The following is a 22,053-nucleotide window of genomic DNA, read 5'->3' on the forward strand; positions in this document are numbered from 1 at the left end:
GCGTGTCGGGAGGGAGGACAGGAAGAAGGAGGTGAAAGAGAGCGCGAGGGCGAGAAAGGGAGAGCGACGAGTGCTAGATCTCGGGCAACGATCGGAGATCATCTTCCCTCTTCGGCCGTGCTCCTCGTCGTCCTCGATCTCTCCGGACGGAGGCAGCGAGGGCTCGAAAAGAGTACGACAAGGCGCATCGCCGCGCCGCCATTATCAAATTATTCACTCACACCGTGCGCTATCTATCTTCGAAGCAGCGCGATCATAACGTGTTATTATTTGATCCTCACTTTGTTAGCGATCTGAGTTTAACGGCCAGCCGGGACGATATGTACCTGGCAGATCCTGCTCGCTCGATCTGGAGTACTTCTCACGATCTCGCGCGGCAGCTCCCCTCTGGTGTGGGCGAACGGATCGCGCGTCGGATACGATATTACGTGAGCGTTGCGCGCATGCTATTCCCCCGATCGGATCGGAATTCGAACATGCGTGCTGAATCGAAACACGCTGCGAGTAATACGTAGAGATCCCAGCTGTCGATCGCGTCGACGTGTACGAAGAAAACGGATGCTCGTCTGTTCGTGATATATCTACCTACGTATCTATCCTACCGTGTGTGAAATTGATAGATTCTGAAAATCTTGCGTTATAAAATGGCTAAAAAAGAAATGAAATTGGAAGGTTTTTTTCGTTCTCAAGATATAGCGCCAGCGAGCGTCCATCTTCCATTCCGATCGATCGATCACGAGCTCGCGAAAACGAATTTAGTTTTTGTAACTCTTTGTACGAAGATTATAAGTCCTTTATGGCCAAGCGTGTAATTTATCTGGCGCACGCCAGATGCATAACTTGATAAATAATTATTAATATTTATATCATTTGAGCGGGTTCTTAAATATTTCTCTTGTAATTCTCATAATTATATAAATATGCAGATCGAAACATGTTGAAGTTTTAGTACAGCTTAAAGAATCCAAGACGATAAATAAATCACGGTCAGCCGAGATACGCTTCGTGATCCAATTCTGCGATATGTGAAGCTAGATAACGAGCCGACCTCCAACCGTGATGAAGTTAGAAGAAGACAGACGCCGAGAGAACGTCTTGTGGATCAAGGTGATCCTTGCGTTTCACGATCGATACACTGATTACGCAAAGACGCTCACTTTTAAAGCCTCGCGTGAAATTACTTTGAAGAGAGAATCGGATGTTTTATTATATTATCAGAAAAAATTATATATTATATTATATTATTATATAATATTAAATATTATAAATATGCGATAAAATGTATTTTAATCGAACACGTATCAAAAGAATTATTTTATCTATGGAATGATCGATATACGTAACTTTGGCACGAATCGATCGATTTGGATCGATCGGCAAATTTCAAGTCATTGTTTGTTAAGAGCTGCGATTAATTCTATACGTTTCTAACGATCTCTCTCTTTGATATTCGACCAGCGTGCGCGAAATGGTGGCTCGGTCTGGCGCAGTGTCCGGTCGCTTGTCGAATTCGATCACGTAGCGCTTTAACGCTTTACATTGAACGGCGCGCGTGCTCTGTGTAAGATGACGATCGTAAGGGAGGCTTCGTCTGTGAACGCAAAGACGGTGATGCGTGTGCGCGCATAGATACGAGACGTGGGTGTCGAGCCGTAAAACAAAGTGGTTTCCGAGGAAAGGAGGAGGCGTTCCACCTCCTTGATAGAATTTATAGGTGACGCGCGATCGCGATGACGATTAATCGGAACGATCGATCCGTCGGCGTCATCGTCCAGATAATTTCAAGTTGCGACGATTCTTCGATCGCATTTACTTATTCTTCACGATTCGTCTTTGAGCGTGATCGAGTTTTCTAAGATTGAAAAGCGGTATTTAAATTCCTTCTAACAAAAGAACGACCGTTTTAATATCATTAAACTTGTGCAGTGACTTGGAATTTTATTTGTATTAGACTGATATAAATATAAGAATAATCGCGTAGAGAAATCTGATTTAATCTTGTTTCTACAAATTGCACATTTATTTTTGTAATCTATAGAAAAATTCAAGAAATCTTCCAATAATTCTTATGCTTCTCGCGTCGAGCTAAATCCATGTTACGATTTTGATCGTAATAAAAAAATACGTGTCCTCAAGTTTATAAAGCGTTAAATATTCAATCGAACGCAATCGTTAATCTGAGATTTTCGAATATCCTTATGTAAGAACAATACTTGATAGTCGGACGGAGTAATGTCTTTGTAATAACGATGACCAAATCCGATGTATTCTCATCGAAGTTTTATTGGCGCAGCGGGGTGGGCTCCGAAATCCGAAAACGCGTCACGCGATGCGCGTGTAATATCCGAGGTTCGGAGAAAGATTACACGCGGCCGTGTCGGCCGAACGGGCCCATCCTTTACCCGCGCGCTTTTTCGTCGCTCGAACGTGCGAAGGCGATATGTCGAACGTGTGGGACTCGCGCCCGTGAAAATCAATTGATATGTGTCACGGCGCACCGAAAGCTTCCTTGAAAACGCACCGGATGCGCTGAGGGGGTTCTCGGTCGCGACGACGCCGAGGCATTGTCTCCGCTCTGTGGCTTCTTCTTCTTTTATCCGACCGACATGTCGAATGCTGGATGCATAACAATTTATTGTCCCATCTCAGAATTCACCGTCCGCGTCTATGGGCCCTCTTTCTCGCTTCCTTTCGCCTCTCTCTTCCTAAGGTTCGCCGCGTCTTCTCGGCGCCCGTCGACAAGAAGAAGAGTGTTTCGCGTGCCAGGACACAATGAGAATCGCGCTTCTGAACGCGATGTCAAATTTATATGTTAATTCGATTGCCAAATAAACGGATCTCGCCACAAATACATCTTCCTTAAATCGTCGAGAGTCTACGATTCAGGGCTTTCGTTACGAGGCGAATGTAATGGTTCATTCCGCGTAAAATGAAACATTCCGCTACAGCGTGGCGGCCAATTAGATAAAATGATTGATTAACGAATCGCTCGGCGAATAATGATAGGGCATGCGTGAATGCGCGCTATACAACGCTGCGTTTTCGAGAGAAAGATAGAGAGAGAGAGAGAGAGACAACGAGAGAGGGTGATGACGCGGGATGCTGATGGCTCACGGCGGATCTATCACGGCGCCCGGATGAGACGCGTCGGTATGCGTGGGATTCGATGACCAGGAAGTGGGTGTTCCCGCACCCCATAATTCAGCGCGCGTGCGCGCTTGTTTTACACTCGCTGGCGAACCGCGATCGGACCCGGTTGCGTTCGCGTCGAGTCGAGTCATGTCGAGTCGGATGAAGATGTCGGCGCTGACGCACCGAGAGCCAACGTGGAAAGATACAAATGCGTCCGTGCGAGCCCGCGGTTATAACAAATCGTCGGCGTGTATGTGTGTAAGCCGGTCGTGAGGCTGCGGGACGAGAGAAGATGCGTGTGCGGCACGCGCGTGCGTGAGTTCGTGCGTGCGTCCGACGAGATCGCGCGCAACCTTCGGCGCTCTGCCGCCGTCCTTCCGCGCGCCATCGCTCCCTCGCGTGTTGCCGATCGACTCAATTTAATCCGGCGCTTTGGGAGATACACCGGTACACCCCGATCTCTTTGATCCTTTCCGTTCGGACATTCAGACACACATCGCGCGCCGTTTATATGACAGCGGTTCTCAATCTGGTGACAATTTAAAGTTATGCTGATGTTATTAAAATTTAAAAAAAAATTTTTTTAATTTAATTTTTATAAATGTGAATTAAATGTCTTTAAGATACATTGTATATAGATTACTTTTTATTTTTTTTTTGCTTTTATATTAAAACTAAACGTATATAATAAAAACAATCTCTTCAGATATCAATAATTTTTGCGATATATATATCGCATATTTTCTACATATAAAAAGGGAGAATGGAAAATTAATATATGTATATTATGCTAATTCCAAGATATAGGATATATCTTAGATATATTTTTAGAGTATATTAGAACACTGTATGAAGCGTGCACTTCATTTGAAGCAAATAAATGCCTGTGAGTAAAGTCTAAAGCTAATTGCAAAAAAATGCATGATGTTATAGATAAGATCCGGTGAAGGCGGCAGGTATCATCGACTTCCAACAGCTACCCGGATCGATTCACAATTTATACCCTTTGGTACCCGGCCGCGATATTCGTGATCTCGAACGGGAATTAAAAATGTTCCGGCAGATAACAGCGAGCAGAAGTGGTAGAAAAGGAAATACAAAGATGAGACACAAGGCTACGATTCGGGCAAGAGGAAGAGACGATGCTATTCTCCAATCGGCTTCGGAACGCTTTCGAGGCCCGATTCGAACCGGCGGCTATCTATGATCGTGCTGGCAACCAATTACGTTTCCTGAACCGGAAAACATCGGGTCGGGATGTATTCCACGGAGGTGCACCCAGAGAGCCTCAAATTATAAATCAGACGATAACCCCGTCTCGGTTTTCTTCCTTTGACTCCGTTTCTCATCTCCCTCCCACCTTCTCTCGCTTTCTCTAATCTATCTATCTATCTACCTCTCTCTCTCTCTCTCTCTCTCACGGCGTAGGAGAGAGGCTTCTCGTGGCCGATCGCGAGGGCTTTTAAGCTCGTACATCACCATGTGGGTTACGCCTCCCGTATTTGCTTAGTCGTGCAAACGGAGAGGCGCGGATAAGGGCCGAGATGAAACAATTAATAATCCCCACGAGGCCGCAAAACACCAACACCGTGGGCCAGATGTTTCAGCTCCGTGACGTGCTCCTTCTTCTTCCTTCGCTCATCCATTTCCTCTATCTCTCTCCTTCTTTCTCTCTCGTCGCTTTTCAACCGTTCACCACGCGAACAAAAGGAAAACGACAAGAGCATTTACGCGCGGTATTTAATATAAAATCGGTGAAATTTCATGCCTCATTATGAAACTTTCACTATCGCGACTTTCCATATCTCAATCACGAACTTTTGCACGACTGTCCCGTGTGCAGCTGCTTGTTAATGGCAAAACACATCGATTTTCAACACTATTTGTTTATGATGCGTACAAGGAGATATCACTATCACGCGGCAGGGAACAGCATGATAGACGATGATAGGCGATTGCTTTATCGAGCCTTCTTATATCGAAGGAATGCAAACGTGCAGAATTAACATAAGCGCCGACTCGTATCTTAACGTATCGTTTGCAGCTGCACGTTTAAAAGTACAACGAGAACAAAACATAGCTTTTCGGACCGTGTCTTCGCGACTTCGACATACATAGTCGTTGGTGTTTTTAGGCCACGCGCAGAGCGAGAGCATACGATAGTGGCGCTTGAAAAATGATGCTATCGCAGGGTATATCTCAGCGTCCGCTCTCCGGGGATATCTTAATTATCGAGCAAAAATTAATTACCGTAACGCCCACCGCGGCTGCACGCCCGAACGAAGGCGGCGAGGACTTTGCCGTAGGGCATTCGTGGGAGTACATAGCGATTCGCCCGTTGTCTAGCAGGAACCTCTACGAGGTTTTTGGGTCTTGTTCCTATCAAACTATTCGTCCTCTTTTCCGTCAGTTCTCTTCCTTTCCCTTTTCTCCTTTGGAGGAATATGCAAATGCGCGTATTCGAGTTATCGCTTCGCGAGAAACACCTCGCGACATCTCACTCGTAATTCGCGCTAAAATATCGCGCGATAACTCGCGATTAATTTTCATCGCACGACCTCTTTTCTCACTCGCGTACGAGCCGGTTAACCTGACCAGGCCCGCGAGAGAATTTATCTTTATAACGGAGGAGGATGGTGGTAAGCAAATCCCCGAATTATGCCGCATCCCGAAGCGTATCGGTTCGGTTGCGATCCAGAAGAAACGCAAAGAAATTATTATACGAGCGCACGATGGGGTGCTCTCTCCTCTCTCGCTCTCTCTTTCTTCGGCGGTCGGGACGCTTTCGTGGAAGCGTATCAGCGCGATACCGGTGCGGCACGAAAGAGAAGAGTAACACGAGTAATTTCAACGATGGAAACGGAGCCCCGCGCTCGCGCGGTCCCGGGTGGTGTGGGAGTCTCGGCTTTGGGTTCAAAGGTTCGCGATTATAACATTCCGGGCATGCCGTTTCGTGTGCATCAATTCGGTACGCCAGTTCCCTCTTTGCGGAGTTCACGGCGCCGCGTGCGCGAACGCGAGAGTCTTTTCTCCCTTCCTGCCGCCCTTCCTTGCAACAGCGCGTTTGCGCGTCCATCGTTCCAGACGAGCGCGAAGCTCCGTGGAAGCGCATCACGCTTATGCTTCCTCTCCCCCATTCCTCCCGCGCTTATGCTCCGTGCTCGAAAGAACGAGCGTGCGGTTCGATCCTTTCCAGGAAGGACCCGCTATCCGGGAATCGGTAAATGCTTACTTACTTTTCCTCGCTCCCTTTTTCCTCTCCCTGCTCCGTTCTTTCTTTGCCCGTCAATTGCACGAAATCGTTTCTGGAATTGCATAAGTATGGGAGTTTTTATATATTTTGATATATCTTCCTATATATTTTGGTATTCCCTTAATCTCTCTGCAATTTAAAATACATGTGCGGCATTTCAAATAAAATGCAAGAAGAAATAATGGTTTGGAAAAATTTGTGATTCTTAACTACATTTATGAAGATACGATTTACAGAATACAATAAAATCAAGTGTGCCGAATCTTATTAAAGATCGTATGCGCTGGATATACGGACCGGAATTTTCGAACCTCGACTTTATTTCACACGAGGGATTATGCGAATCGACATAAGTCGAGATCACAGTTTAATAACGTCAACCGCATCTCGTATTTCGCATTGGTATGTATGTACGTTGTAAACTGGATCACCGCGGGATTTATAGCTGATGGCGTTGCATTTTATTCAACGGCTTTATCGCTCCATTGTTCCGTAACGTTTTACCGCCGGGTCGGTAATTTAAACGTTCAAGCACGAGGTTGATAGCGCTCGACAACGTGGTCGACAATATAGCTGAGATTCGTGAACGCAAATAAAATGTATCATAAATCATATAAATATAAATAAAAATAATTGTTTAATAATGTTTTACGTTGTTAATATTAAGAAACTTACTAGAAAAAAAAAGATTTTTTTCTATCAATTTTTGCGTATTAAAAGAGACGGAGAAATATATAATGGGAATGACTTTCCCTGTTTTCTCTAATGTAACGAGTTCGGCTCTTCCGCGGGAGCGACACAGGCGGATCCATCAAGGAAGAGCCAGTTTTCTTCCCGGTCGCAATTCGAACTTGCGGCAGCGCGGTTCAATATGATGGGCGCATAAATAACGCGGAAAATGGACGACAGCGACAAAGCTGGCGCTGATTTCGCTAGTAAACCCAACGGCGCGTGAGCCGCGGCGATCGGGCAAACGGCCTACCGAGATGGATTTATGCCAGCGTCATTAGGGATTAATTATACGCCTTGTCAGGCAGCTGATGCCCGCTCTAGCGACCAGAGATGGCCCCGGCTAAGAGCTGCTCCCATCGTGACCGCGGTTAGAGACAGCTCTGGGAAAGAGAAAGAAAGACGAGAGGAAGATGTGCGCGCGGGCGCGCGCGGAGAGGAGGAGAAACGAAAGAGAGAAGCTTTCCTTCGAGTCCGGTTTACATACGTGCCTCTTGCGCGGTCTTTCCTCGTGATTTACACCTCGGTTAAATCGCACCGAAAGACACGCCGCCGCGTGTACGCGTACAATGATGCGTGCGCGTGTCGTTATAACGCGCTCTCCTTCCGCGATCATATTCGACGATTCGACACGACGCAAACGATGCGTCTACGAGGATATCTACCAGCATCATTAAAATATATTTGAAGAACGTTTATGAAATAGATGGTCAATATAAAATTTATTTCACTCATTATATATATAGAAGAATAGAATATAGTTCTACAAGTATGGATCCCAAAAAAATGCTTTCTTTCCAAGTTATAAATTTTGACAACAATACACTGTACCGTAACATGTAAACGGTAATGTAAATCTTTTGCAGCAAAATATCCGAGATTATTCTATGCACGAATAGAAAGGGGCTTGTCGGATGACGTTTTGGGTGGGTGTCAGGCGGCGATCGGTGAACGAGCAGAAGAGAAGGACGTGGATCCGTAGGAGACGCGCATCGCGAAAAGAGAGAGAGATATGAAAACGCACCCATAAGCGCAGCGCGTTCTAGGCTCACGTACTTCCTTAATGCCGAATGCGCCATCCGCTTCCTTGCCATATAAGTTTCTATCAAAGACCCGGATCGTACGTAATCCAGAAATCTGCCGCGTGACCCCATGGGAATACGCGCTCGGTGAAACTCACGCACGTCCCCCTCTTGCCCTCCCCCCTCCCCTTCCTCCCCCCTCGTCTCCCTCTCGTCACGACGTTCGCGATATGCCCGAGGGCCTGGCAAACGGGCGAAACCGCGGTTGACTCATCGCTTCTCGGTTATATCGAGATTAGCTCTCTTTGAGAAATTGAGGTCGCTCGCTTTGACACGCGTTTAATCCGTTGAAATTTAACGCGCAATTTTGCTAGCGCGTCTAGCTCTTATATCTGAACTCGCGCTGTCAGGAACAAAGAGAGAGAGAGAGAGAGAGAGAGACGGCCACGTTGAGATATCTCGAAATCTTTGACCATGATTTTGATGACAGATTCTTCGATTAATACGAAGATAATTTCTTATAACTAAACAGACGTCAATTTTTTTTTCTAACTAAATAGTAGACGCGTCACGCGCGCGGAAAGCACCTGTCTTCAAAATTGTCGTCACCTCGCTGTCTTCAATATAATCATCGAGGTATCCAACGGCAGAATTCACGAGCCATTCTAAACGCTCGTTTTCTCAGGCTCACAGCTCGTTCATATCGTTTTCTATAAGAAAGCCCATGGGAATATGCATGATAATAAAATGATGCTACATTACGTTTCGCATAAAATCGTTCGCGGTTTCGTTCGCCAGGCTGCCGCACGCACTCTTCAAGCACTGCTGCGAGCGGTAAATCCTCCTCTTGACCCACTGTTTATGCAGCGTGATTGATGAAGTTGCATTAATATTTTCGTAGCGGAACCGATACTCACGCAGTGCGTACCGCGGCGCGACGATATCCATTCGTTACATTCTGCGCAATAAAATATGTCTCACTCGACCAGATTTACGATGCTGGCATCCGGATATTCCTATGGATATTATGTAGATACCCTGGTATTTTGTATCGTCCGTTCTTGTTTAATAACGAATATTTTCGATATCGTTGCATCGCTTTGCAAACAAGACAGATAATTGTTTCGATATCGTAACTTTCACCGTTAATTATTAACAATGCAACTTTGACAAATTATTTGTAATTATGTATACTTCTAGAAAGTTATGCTTACTTAAAAAATATCTTAACATTGCACTTGTGACACGTTTTCTTGCGGAAAATGTTTAATATCAACTTTCCAAATTTTCTCTTCCGTTCTAGGGGAAAGTACCAATGTTATGATATGACAGTGAAATTGATCTCACTATCTAGACAAGAGATTAGACAAGATCTCATTTAACGATTGCCATCTTATAGCTATAATTCTCGAGATTCTTACGACTCTCTTCTTCTCCATAAAAAGTCTCGCAACGAAGGAAATATCTAGGAAGTATCTCCAAGATACTATCCCCTTTAGAGAGGTAAAGCTTACGACCTTTAGACTCCCGAATTTTTTTTCAAACAGTGTGGCCGGGACGCGTCTAATAATTAAAACGCGATTAGCGGCTACAGCCGTGCCGTGTTTCAATAAATCAGTATATATGGTGCCCTGCCCCTTTCTGACCATCGCGACCAGAACGTTCTTCTTCGACCGGCACGAAGGTACTGTATCCTCTGCGTGAGCGCACACGCAATAGGCCCCTGGAGCCAACGCCGAACGAGAAGCAACCTGTAATTACGTGTATTGCGGATCTCTCCCTCCTGTCTGCTTCCCTTTATATCCGGTATTGTCTTTGCGGAAGGCGTATGCATAAGCATTGACTGACAAACCATCCCACAAATCTTCCATGTGCAAATTTTTCGATCCCTCAATTGATTCGCCGATAAATCTCGATGCGCAAGAATTATCCTTAATTTTCCTTAATTTTTCATTTAATTAAAATGGACGAAAGTTGTTCTGTGAATACTTTTACCTAATTTTACATCAATTTTCAGTAACGCTATTTTACAGACTCTTGCATTCCAAGAGCATCTAAAAGTAAACACATCCAAAAATTTATAAAAATTTTTAAGCTCCGCGTTTTTCTTTTTTTAAGAATCTGATATAACATTTCTTGCATCAGAGTAGGAAGTAATCGTGAGACCCGAGGTAAGGCATCTTGATACAGGCGTTGGCGGAATCCGGATTTTGGAATTATCCGCTATTGGTAGGAACACGGCAGGTGTAGCCTGCAGGCGATGAATCGCAAGCGAGTCTGAGCGTTGCGTGGGCGCGTTTCTCAGGGTGGCTGCGATGCGTCACACGCGAATCGCGCGAGGAAAGACTCGATGAAAGAGACGCAGGAGGGAGTAGGACAAGCGCGCAATGAAACGAGGCGAGATGAGATGAGACGAAACGAAATGAGACGAGATGAGACGAAAGACAGATTGAGAGAGAAATGAAAGAGAAAGAGGGACATGTGCATGAAGAGCAAGAGAGAAAGAGAGAGAAAGAAAAGAGGAGAGTGCGCATACGCCGGCGCAGGACCTGTAGGCGAACTATGCCGGGTATCCAGGCTGAAGGTTGGGCAGTCAACTAACCAGCTAAGCTAACCAGACGAGTGAAGCGGCCCGGGGTATATCCTGAGAACAATCGGACCTACCGACCAGCGACGGTGTGGGCGAACCACCGGCGAAATATGCATTCCTAGCGAGTATCCCGCGCTAAAAGATTGTTGCGTTTACGTGCACTTTGCCACGTCGAGAACCGATAAATAACGGATATTTAACCGTCTCGCTCGCGGCGTGGATCGTGAAGCGAATCTCGAGCGCATCCTAGCGATTCAACCTCGACTGGCTGGTCGACTGCCGTCACCAACGCTAACGAGATTCGGGCTTGCGGCATACAATCGTTTACCGCATCTCTCACGTCCTTCTTCTTAAATGATAGAGTACGCGTCTCTTTTTACGCGCACACGCGTGCTGTAAACAATCTCACCTTCGTCGAGATTAGAATTGACGAGTGACTTAGAATGACGCGCGGACGAGCAGTCTCCCGACAATCCGCGGATTCTATTACACGCGATCGCACGGTTGCAGTTTTACTCTACCGATCCGAGTAGAAGAAAGATGTCGTTGACGACGAGAACGTTGGCGGGCATACCTGGAGAAGAAGAAGAAAGAGGATGAAAACATCGTTGAGGAATAATAGGCCAGTTTTGCGGTCGCTAGAGTTGCTAGATTTGCGGATGTGCCAGCCGGGTCGTGGGCATCGTTGAGAGAAGCCTCGAGCTCGTTGAATTGTCGTCATGAGAAACGCGGAGATTGCCGAAACCCGCAGTTTAAATTAGAAGCATACAAACTACAAATTGACTCGTAAAATACTTGTAAATTGCCTCGCGGTATATTTACGTATTCCGAGATCGGACGATCTCGGTTTCGTCCGGCAATTCCGTGGAAGCTCCGGATTTTTTTGCTTCTTTTCTCTTCGCACGATAGCCTCTTATGCGATGGAGATGGTTCTATTATCTTCGTTGAAACCATAACTGTCATTGATTAATTTATGGAGAATGAAAAAAATTGCTCGAAATTTGACATTACGAGAGCAGCGATGCTTTTACAAAATCTTTGTCTCGTTTCAAAAGTATACCTCGAATCGGATTGTAATTAACTGACTATCGTCTATCGTTTTCGCGGGCTCTTTTTTTTCTTCCAATTATTTGCGCTCTCGTTTATGGTTAGGCTCTTTCGCCTGTGTAACGACGATGAATTTTCAACTTTCTAAACGCGGGCCACCGCGTCGCGATTACCGAAACTAGTCATTTCAGCATCGTGCTTCTGCGATATCGATGGTATTCTTCTGCTACTTAATGAAACCTCACCAACTTCTCTAATGACCATTCAAAATGTCACGTGCAATTTCACCGAGGAGTGTCGAGAGATCGGATCGACAGGTGGCGAGAAAAAAGACGGGCAAGTCGAGGGCAAGAAGAAGACGAGAAAGGGAAAGAACCGTAAGACCTCGAAAATAGAAACGTGTTAATAGACGACTGATTGGATACGAAGACGCTCCTATTATGAATCATTAGTTTCTAGCTGCCTTAAAACTATTCAGTTTATGACGTGCGCGAACAAATACATCTTTCCGAGTAATCACCCCTGAAGCATTAATTTTTTTGTTAAAACATAAATGCGAACAAAATAAAAGGCTGTATGTCTATGTGGGACAAGCTATATAAATTAACTTTCATTCAAATTATTGCTCGTAAATTCGAAACTCGCGAATTGAAAGGTAGACGCCGTTTTGCGTTTTACGTTTGATGAGCGACTCGATAAAGCCACGTATATTCGTCTTATCGGTCACGTAATTGACCTCGCTCGTGCAGAATAGTCGTAGCGGAAGCCTCCCGCGGATAATTGTCTTGGCTGACGGCCGTTTGTGCAAACGACACCTAACAGTGCTGCGAATAAATCGCAGGCAATTAATCCTGAGACAGCTGGTCGGATGATTAACAGGGTTTAAGCGGCTTGTAGATCCGCCGTCCTTCTCGCTCCTGTGCGCGCTTTCTCGCGCCTCTCCTCATTCGCCACAATTCTCTCATTCTCCTCGTCACTTATTCGTCATGGTGCTGTACGTGCGACAATTACAGCGGTCTGCTAAAAGCGATAGAGAGATTAACGCTACGAGAGTCTATGGTCACCGACTCACGCAGAATGAAACGCAGAATGGCAGCGACACGCGTCATATGCAAAAATCTGATGTTTAAGTACCTTGACATTTAGGTGATGAAGAAACTACGCGATCTTTTAAATAGGCGTTTATAACATATTGAAAGATATCGGATTATCTTTTTTTTTTTTGTCTTATGATCAAATCTCTGTATTATAAAAACAAATAAGGTTTTAAAAAACTTTATGATTAATTTGATATTAGAGGATGACATCATAGAGAGAAGATATATTGGCACGTTTGCTTAAAATCAGATTTAAAACAAATTATGCTGGCACGTTGGGTTGTGAAATATCGAGGCACACGTGCCGAGATTCTAATATCCTCGTGTATATCGCCGATAATGTGTGACGTCATCGGGTTCGTGGTGCTGATTGGGTGCGAGAATTGGAGCCCGCCAATTACCAGGTGACCTGGGCGCGATTTATGGGGTCGGCCGTAACTCATGCCAAGTTCTCACACTCCCCCTCACCGGATACCCCCTTATTCCATAACTCGGCACCCTACGACGGCGCTATAGATAGACGGTAGATGCATAAATATAACTGAAAGCCGGCGATTTGAACGAGACGTAGGATTTATTGCTTCTAGCTCAAAGTTCAGTATATCGTGTCTCATCTCGATGACACGCTAACGTAAATTAATTTACGACATCGATTTAATAATACAAAAAAATGTCTGATATCGTCTAATGCATAATAATATTCTACTTTACTCGAAGATATAACAAGAGTTATTATTCTATTTTCGCATATAATGCAGAAATAAGGTTAATTACGGTTCGCTATTGCAAATATCATTGTTCACGGTAGAAATAGAGGACAATCAAATTTTTGCATCTTTACTTGAGCTTTCACCTGTCACGAGGACGTGACTTCGTTGTGTCGCGGCGCGTCATTTGCACGAGCTTGATGGCTCAATAAGATAACTCGTTGGATAATACAATTTCGCCGGGCCGCTTTCAACGGGAAGAGCAAGCATAACAACGATAACTTCTCGGGACGACCGACTTCCGCGTCAATTCGTTACGTAAGCTGTAGCAATACAGGTACCATCGATTGTTTATGCCGCGGGACCGAGAGCCCATTTCCGGTTACCTGGCGGGATCATCATCATCGAAGCACGCCGTCGTGGCGTATCATTCATCGTGGCACGAATAGCGACTCGGCATATTCTGCGGGATCTATAATATCGGTGCGCTGCTCTCGACGAAGGAGGAATATCCCGCTGCAATTCGGATTAGCTTCGTGGCCGATTTCGCGGTGAATGCGCCATCAACCATCCGATTTCAAAGTAGGTATCTAATAAGCGCGGCAATATCTCGCTTCTGCTCGGCTTGCTCCGCTCCGGGGAAAACGCGGCACGAGCGACAATCGACCACCGAATAGAAAGTGCGAGTCGTGGCCAGGTTGATCTTGGTCATGCGGGACCAACAATAGGTTTCGCATCCCAAAGACGAAACGAGAAAACGGCATTAAATTCGTATAAACAATATTACACAGATAATAGAAAGTATATTTTCGAGAATCTTTTGTAATAATATTCTTATCACATATTTTTTATCATACTAGAACAATATAAGCGAGCGCCTTTTATTTTGTGTATGTGTGTGTATAATTACTTATACATATTAATTCTAGTTCTCCCTTTTTTTCAAAATCAGTTAAATTAACAAAAATTAAAAATTACACACACACTTAATATTAGAACTCTTAAATATGTCGCTCAGTCATGACAAGCTTTTATGGATATAAGGTAATGCACAGCGTAGCATCGAGATAACTAATCAGCATCGCGGAAAGAAGGTAACAATACTTGATAGTATCGATTTAACATTCCTTTTTAAGAATGGATATCTCGATGAGAGCTGCTTACGATATATTATTAAAATATTACAAAGTGTGAGTGTGTGTTATATAAAATATTATGAATTGCGCCATTTAGTTTTCATAAATGATAATAGATAAAAATGATAAAAAAATTGCGATATCTCTTGCAATATTGGTTTGAGCATAAAAATATTAAAAGTTTCTTTTCTATTTCGTGGGCTATTACCCAAAACTAAATAAAAAACCGGAAATGCGAAAAAATCTACCTCTCCCAATACTTGAATATATCTTTATACGACACATATGAAAAATTGTGATTTCCAAAACGCGGAGGTTCTAATATAATACCTATGTTTTTCTATAGTTTTAATAAAGGAGGGGACCCTCCCCCTAATTTAATACTGTGTTCTTTTAAATTTGAACGAGTTTTAATCATTAACAGCGTTAATTAATTCTTTCACATTCATATGATCATCCGATGATAGGTATATTGCCAGATTTTCGCAAAATGTCATACGAAAAACGGCGATGTCCTTTGCAATATTTGTTGGAGCGTAAAAATGTTCAAAGTTTCTCGTGGAATGCTATCCAGAACTCTAAATAAAAAGCCAAAATTGCAAAAAGATTCACTTTTAAAATATTTAAAATTAATTTAAAATATACTTGTATAAAGTTTAATATTTTGTATATATATATAAAGGTACGTAAAATATTTCGGCAGCGAATTATCAATAACATGATATTCGGCCTTGGTGGCGTAAACATTGGCACGCTATGATTTACATATCACATACCTCGACTCTATTATTATTCGCGCGACAACACTCGAGCAGGAAAGTAATCATGCGAAATGATCCGTCGAATTCCTTCTTTAAACGCGATCGCGATCAGTATCGGGAAATTATTTGCTATTATAAAATAATTAATAATTAATCAACATTTATAAATAATATTTGACTACACATATATATCGTGACGACAGATCTCGAATCGCATATTTCGTAATTTATTCATTTAATCAAATAAGAATTAAAGTAAAAGTAAAAATTATAAATTATCGTTTTGTTACGATCTTTATGAACAAAAATTATTTTTTTAATAACACAGAATTAAATATATTTTGTCCACGATAAATCATTTGACTTTTCGATGATCTAATTTGATATAATTTGGATTAAGAACGTGTTGTAAAACGATCGAATCGCAAAATCGAATAATCAACATAACGATAAGATCCGTGATACATTAATCGTTTAATAAATAATTGATTCATAATTTAAAATACTTATATGATTTAATATTTCGCATATATATTTTATAATACGTAAAATATTTTTCGGCAGCGAATTAGCAATACCTAACATGAAATTCAGCCTTGGCGGCGTAAACATTGGCGCGCTATTGTTTACGTTTCACAGCCTTGTTATTATTTATACGGAGACACTTGAATAGAACTGTAGTAGGGCAAGACGCTCCGTCAAATTCCTTTCCTACATGTTATCATTCGCACGGCTACACTCGAGCAGTAAAGTACCAGTGCGTGACGTTCAAATTCCTTTCCTAAACGCGATCGCGACAAGTATCCGAAAATAATTTGATAAGATTAATATTTAATTATCTTTTACATATATTAAATAATAATTATAATTTAATATTATAACTAAACGTGATTATATCGCTACGATAAATCTCGAAACGCGTATTTTGCATGATGTATAATGTATATACACATTTAATCAAGAATTGAAGTGACAGGAATCAAAATTATGAATTATTGTTTTATTACAATTCTTATTAGCAATAATTATTTTTCCAAAAATACTTAAAGTTAAATATATTTCGTCTGACGCTTTATCGTTCAACTTTCGACGGCATGTAAATATAATTCGGATTAAGATCGCTCAATTAAATAATCAAATCGCAAAATCGAGTAATTAACATAACGAAAGGTTTTGTGATACATTAATCGTTCAATAAATAATTAATCATAATTTAAAATATACTTTATATACTTAATATTTTGCGTATACATATAATATGATAATACGTAAAATATTTCGGCAACGACTTTTCAATAACATAGTGTTCAGTCTTGGCGGCCCTATTGTTTACATGTATGGTCTTCTTATCATTCATACGGCGACTCTCGAGCAGTAACGTAGTGGTACAAAACGCTTCATATATTCTTAAATTCTATTCCTAAACACGATCGCGACTAGTATCAGAATAGAAATCGCTATGATTATTACAATTAACGATTAATTTACTTTTAATAAACGACACGAAACTGTATTGCGAATATAAGTAATTGCAAATATAAATCTTTATCAAATTTTCAATCGCGATCATCGATTATTGCGAGTAAAAATCGAATTAACAGGGATAAAAATTGTAAATTTCATTTACGATATTTCGATCATTGATCCTTACGGATAATAATTATTTATTTAACAATTTTTATAATCAAATATATTTCGTCCGATAACTTTTCTAAAGTGCAAGCATAAAATTCTTGTAACGATTCAATTTTGGCCTCGTGTAAATGTCGAGCGCGAATCGTACTTTCCGTAATTACTATCTTATAATATAATAAAATGTATATCTCGTATAATTATTCCACGATCAGAAATGCCGTGCAAAGTGTTCCGCAATCGTTGCGTATACGATTAACCATAATTAATAGTGTTTTTGCGAATGAGTGTAAGTGCCACGAGGATGAACAAGAGAGAAAAAAAGGATCTGAAGCAGCATCGGGCGACGTACGGAGCAACGATATGCGGTAAGTAATTTATAAATAGAATAGATTATCATTTGTATTATTTTCAAGATAGACATATTGCTCGTCCTTTTTTTTTATATTCTCGATAATGCGATTTATTCGATATTATCGTGCAATATAATACATACATAAAATAATTCAAGTTTTATTTTAATCGTAATGACAGGAATCTCTAAAATAATAAATTATCATATTGCAATTTTAATGGATAATAATGATTTTTTTAATAACACAGTGTCAAATAAATTTTTTTCCGCGATGCTATATTATTTGATTTTTCGGCGCTCCAGATATAATTTGGATTAAGAACGTGTTGTAAAATAATGGAATCGCAAAATCGAATAATTAACTAATTATTTATACTTCTAGAAAGTTATGCTTACTTAAAAAATATTTTAACATTGCACTTGTGACACGTTTTCTTGCGGAAAATGTTTAATATCAACTTTCCAAATTTTCTCTTCCGTTCTAGGGGAAAGTACCAATGTTATGATATGACAGTGAAATTGATCTCACTATCTAGACAAGAGATTAGACAAGATCTCATTTAACGATTGCCATCTTATAGCTATAATTCTCGAGATTCTTACGACTCTCTTCTTCTCCATAAAAAGTCTCGCAACGAAGGAAATATCTAGGAAGTATCTCCAAGATACTATCCCCTTTAGAGAGGTAAAGCTTACGACCTTTAGACTCCCGAATTTTTTTTCAAACAGTGTGGCCGGGACGCGTCTAATAATTAAAACGCGATTAGCGGCTACAGCCGTGCCGTGTTTCAATAAATCAGTATATATGGTGCCCTGCCCCTTTCTGACCATCGCGACCAGAACGTTCTTCTTCGACCGGCACGAAGGTACTGTATCCTCTGCGTGAGCGCACACGCAATAGGCCCCTGGAGCCAACGCCGAACGAGAAGCAACCTGTAATTACGTGTATTGCGGATCTCTCCCTCCTGTCTGCTTCCCTTTATATCCGGTATTGTCTTTGCGGAAGGCGTATGCATAAGCATTGACTGACAAACCATCCCACAAATCTTCCATGTGCAAATTTTTCGATCCCTCAATTGATTCGCCGATAAATCTCGATGCGCAAGAATTATCCTTAATTTTCCTTAATTTTTCATTTAATTAAAATGGACGAAAGTTGTTCTGTGAATACTTTTACCTAATTTTACATCAATTTTCAGTAACGCTATTTTACAGACTCTTGCATTCCAAGAGCATCTAAAAGTAAACACATCCAAAAATTTATAAAAATTTTTAAGCTCCGCGTTTTTCTTTTTTTAAGAATCTGATATAACATTTCTTGCATCAGAGTAGGAAGTAATCGTGAGACCCGAGGTAAGGCATCTTGATACAGGCGTTGGCGGAATCCGGATTTTGGAATTATCCGCTATTGGTAGGAACACGGCAGGTGTAGCCTGCAGGCGATGAATCGCAAGCGAGTCTGAGCGTTGCGTGGGCGCGTTTCTCAGGGTGGCTGCGATGCGTCACACGCGAATCGCGCGAGGAAAGACTCGATGAAAGAGACGCAGGAGGGAGTAGGACAAGCGCGCAATGAAACGAGGCGAGATGAGATGAGACGAAACAAAATGAGACGAGATGAGACGAAAGACAGATTGAGAGAGAAATGAAAGAGAAAGAGGGACATGTGCATGAAGAGCAAGAGAGAAAGAGAGAGAAAGAAAAGAGGAGAGTGCGCATACGCCGGCGCAGGACCTGTAGGCGAACTATGCCGGGTATCCAGGCTGAAGGTTGGGCAGTCAACTAACCAGCTAAGCTAACCAGACGAGTGAAGCGGCCCGGGGTATATCCTGAGAACAATCGGACCTACCGACCAGCGACGGTGTGGGCGAACCACCGGCGAAATATGCATTCCTAGCGAGTATCCCGCGCTAAAAGATTGTTGCGTTTACGTGCACTTTGCCACGTCGAGAACCGATAAATAACGGATATTTAACCGTCTCGCTCGCGGCGTGGATCGTGAAGCGAATCTCGAGCGCATCCTCGCGATTCAACCTCGACTGGCTGGTCGACTGCCGTCACCAACGCTAACGAGATTCGGGCTTGCGGCATACAATCGTTTACCGCATCTCTCACGTCCTTCTTCTTAAATGATAGAGTACGCGTCTCTTTTTACGCGCACACGCGTGCTGTAAACAATCTCACCTTCGTCGAGATTAGAATTGACGAGTGACTTAGAATGACGCGCGGACGAGCAGTCTCCCGACAATCCGCGGATTCTATTACACGCGATCGCACGGTTGCAGTTTTACTCTACCGATCCGAGTAGAAGAAAGATGTCGTTGACGACGAGAACGTTGGCGGGCATACCTGGAGAAGAAGAAGAAAGAGGATGAAAACATCGTTGAGGAATAATAGGCCAGTTTTGCGGTCGCTAGAGTTGCTAGGTTTGCGGATGTGCCAGCCGGGTCGTGGGCATCGTTGAGAGAAGCCTCGAGCTCGTTGAATTGTCGTCATGAGAAACGCGGAGATTGCCGAAACCCGCAGTTTAAATTAGAAGCATACAAACTACAAATTGACTCGTAAAATACTTGTAAATTGCCTCGCGGTATATTTACGTATTCCGAGATCGGACGATCTCGGTTTCGTCCGGCAATTCCGTGGAAGCTCCGGATTTTTTTGCTTCTTTTCTCTTCGCACGATAGCCTCTTATGCGATGGAGATGGTTCTATTATCTTCGTTGAAACCATAACTGTCATTGATTAATTTATGGAGAATGAAAAAAATTGCTCGAAATTTGACATTACGAGAGCAGCGATGCTTTTACAAAATCTTTGTCTCGTTTCAAAAGTATACCTCGAATCGGATTGTAATTAACTGACTATCGTCTATCGTTTTCGCGGGCTCTTTTTTTTCTTCCAATTATTTGCGCTCTCGTTTATGGTTAGGCTCTTTCGCCTGTGTAACGACGATGAATTTTCAACTTTCTAAACGCGGGCCACCGCGTCGCGATTACCGAAACTAGTCATTTCAGCATCGTGCTTCTGCGATATCGATGGTATTCTTCTGCTACTTAATGAAACCTCACCAACTTCTCTAATGACCATTCAAAATGTCACGTGCAATTTCACCGAGGAGTGTCGAGAGATCGGATCGACAGGTGGCGAGAAAAAAGACGGGCAAGTCGAGGGCAAGAAGAAGACGAGAAAGGGAAAGAACCGTAAGACCTCGAAAATAGAAACGTGTTAATAGACGACTGATTGGATACGAAGACGCTCCTATTATGAATCATTAGTTTCTAGCTGCCTTAAAACTATTCAGTTTATGACGTGCGCGAACAAATACATCTTTCCGAGTAATCACCCCTGAAGCATTAATTTTTTTGTTAAAACATAAATGCGAACAAAATAAAAGGCTGTATGTCTATGTGGGACAAGCTATATAAATTAACTTTCATTCAAATTATTGCTCGTAAATTCGAAACTCGCGAATTGAAAGGTAGACGCCGTTTTGCGTTTTACGTTTGATGAGCGACTCGATAAAGCCACGTATATTCGTCTTATCGGTCACGTAATTGACCTCGCTCGTGCAGAATAGTCGTAGCGGAAGCCTCCCGCGGATAATTGTCTTGGCTGACGGCCGTTTGTGCAAACGACACCTAACAGTGCTGCGAATAAATCGCAGGCAATTAATCCTGAGACAGCTGGTCGGATGATTAACAGGGTTTAAGCGGCTTGTAGATCCGCCGTCCTTCTCGCTCCTGTGCGCGCTTTCTCGCGCCTCTCCTCATTCGCCACAATTCTCTCATTCTCCTCGTCACTTATTCGTCATGGTGCTGTACGTGCGACAATTACAGCGGTCTGCTAAAAGCGATAGAGAGATTAACGCTACGAGAGTCTATGGTCACCGACTCACGCAGAATGAAACGCAGAATGGCAGCGACACGCGTCATATGCAAAAATCTGATGTTTAAGTACCTTGACATTTAGGTGATGAAGAAACTACGCGATCTTTTAAATAGGCGTTTATAACATATTGAAAGATATCGGATTATCTTTTTTTTTTTTGTCTTATGATCAAATCTCTGTATTATAAAAACAAATAAGGTTTTAAAAAACTTTATGATTAATTTGATATTAGAGGATGACATCATAGAGAGAAGATATATTGGCACGTTTGCTTAAAATCAGATTTAAAACAAATTATGCTGGCACGTTGGGTTGTGAAATATCGAGGCACACGTGCCGAGATTCTAATATCCTCGTGTATATCGCCGATAATGTGTGACGTCATCGGGTTCGTGGTGCTGATTGGGTGCGAGAATTGGAGCCCGCCAATTACCAGGTGACCTGGGCGCGATTTATGGGGTCGGCCGTAACTCATGCCAAGTTCTCACACTCCCCCTCACCGGATACCCCCTTATTCCATAACTCGGCACCCTACGACGGCGCTATAGATAGACGGTAGATGCATAAATATAACTATAGAAAGCCGGCGATTTGAACGAGACGTAGGATTTATTGCTTCTAACTCAAAGTTCAGTATATCGTGTCTCATCTCGATGACACGCTAACGTAAATTAATTTACGACATCGATTTAATAATACAAAAAAATG

Source organism: Formica exsecta, unplaced genomic scaffold (assembly GCF_003651465.1).
Source record: "Formica exsecta isolate Colony F162 unplaced genomic scaffold, ASM365146v1 scaffold451, whole genome shotgun sequence".
Taxonomy (NCBI): domain Eukaryota; kingdom Metazoa; phylum Arthropoda; class Insecta; order Hymenoptera; family Formicidae; genus Formica; species Formica exsecta.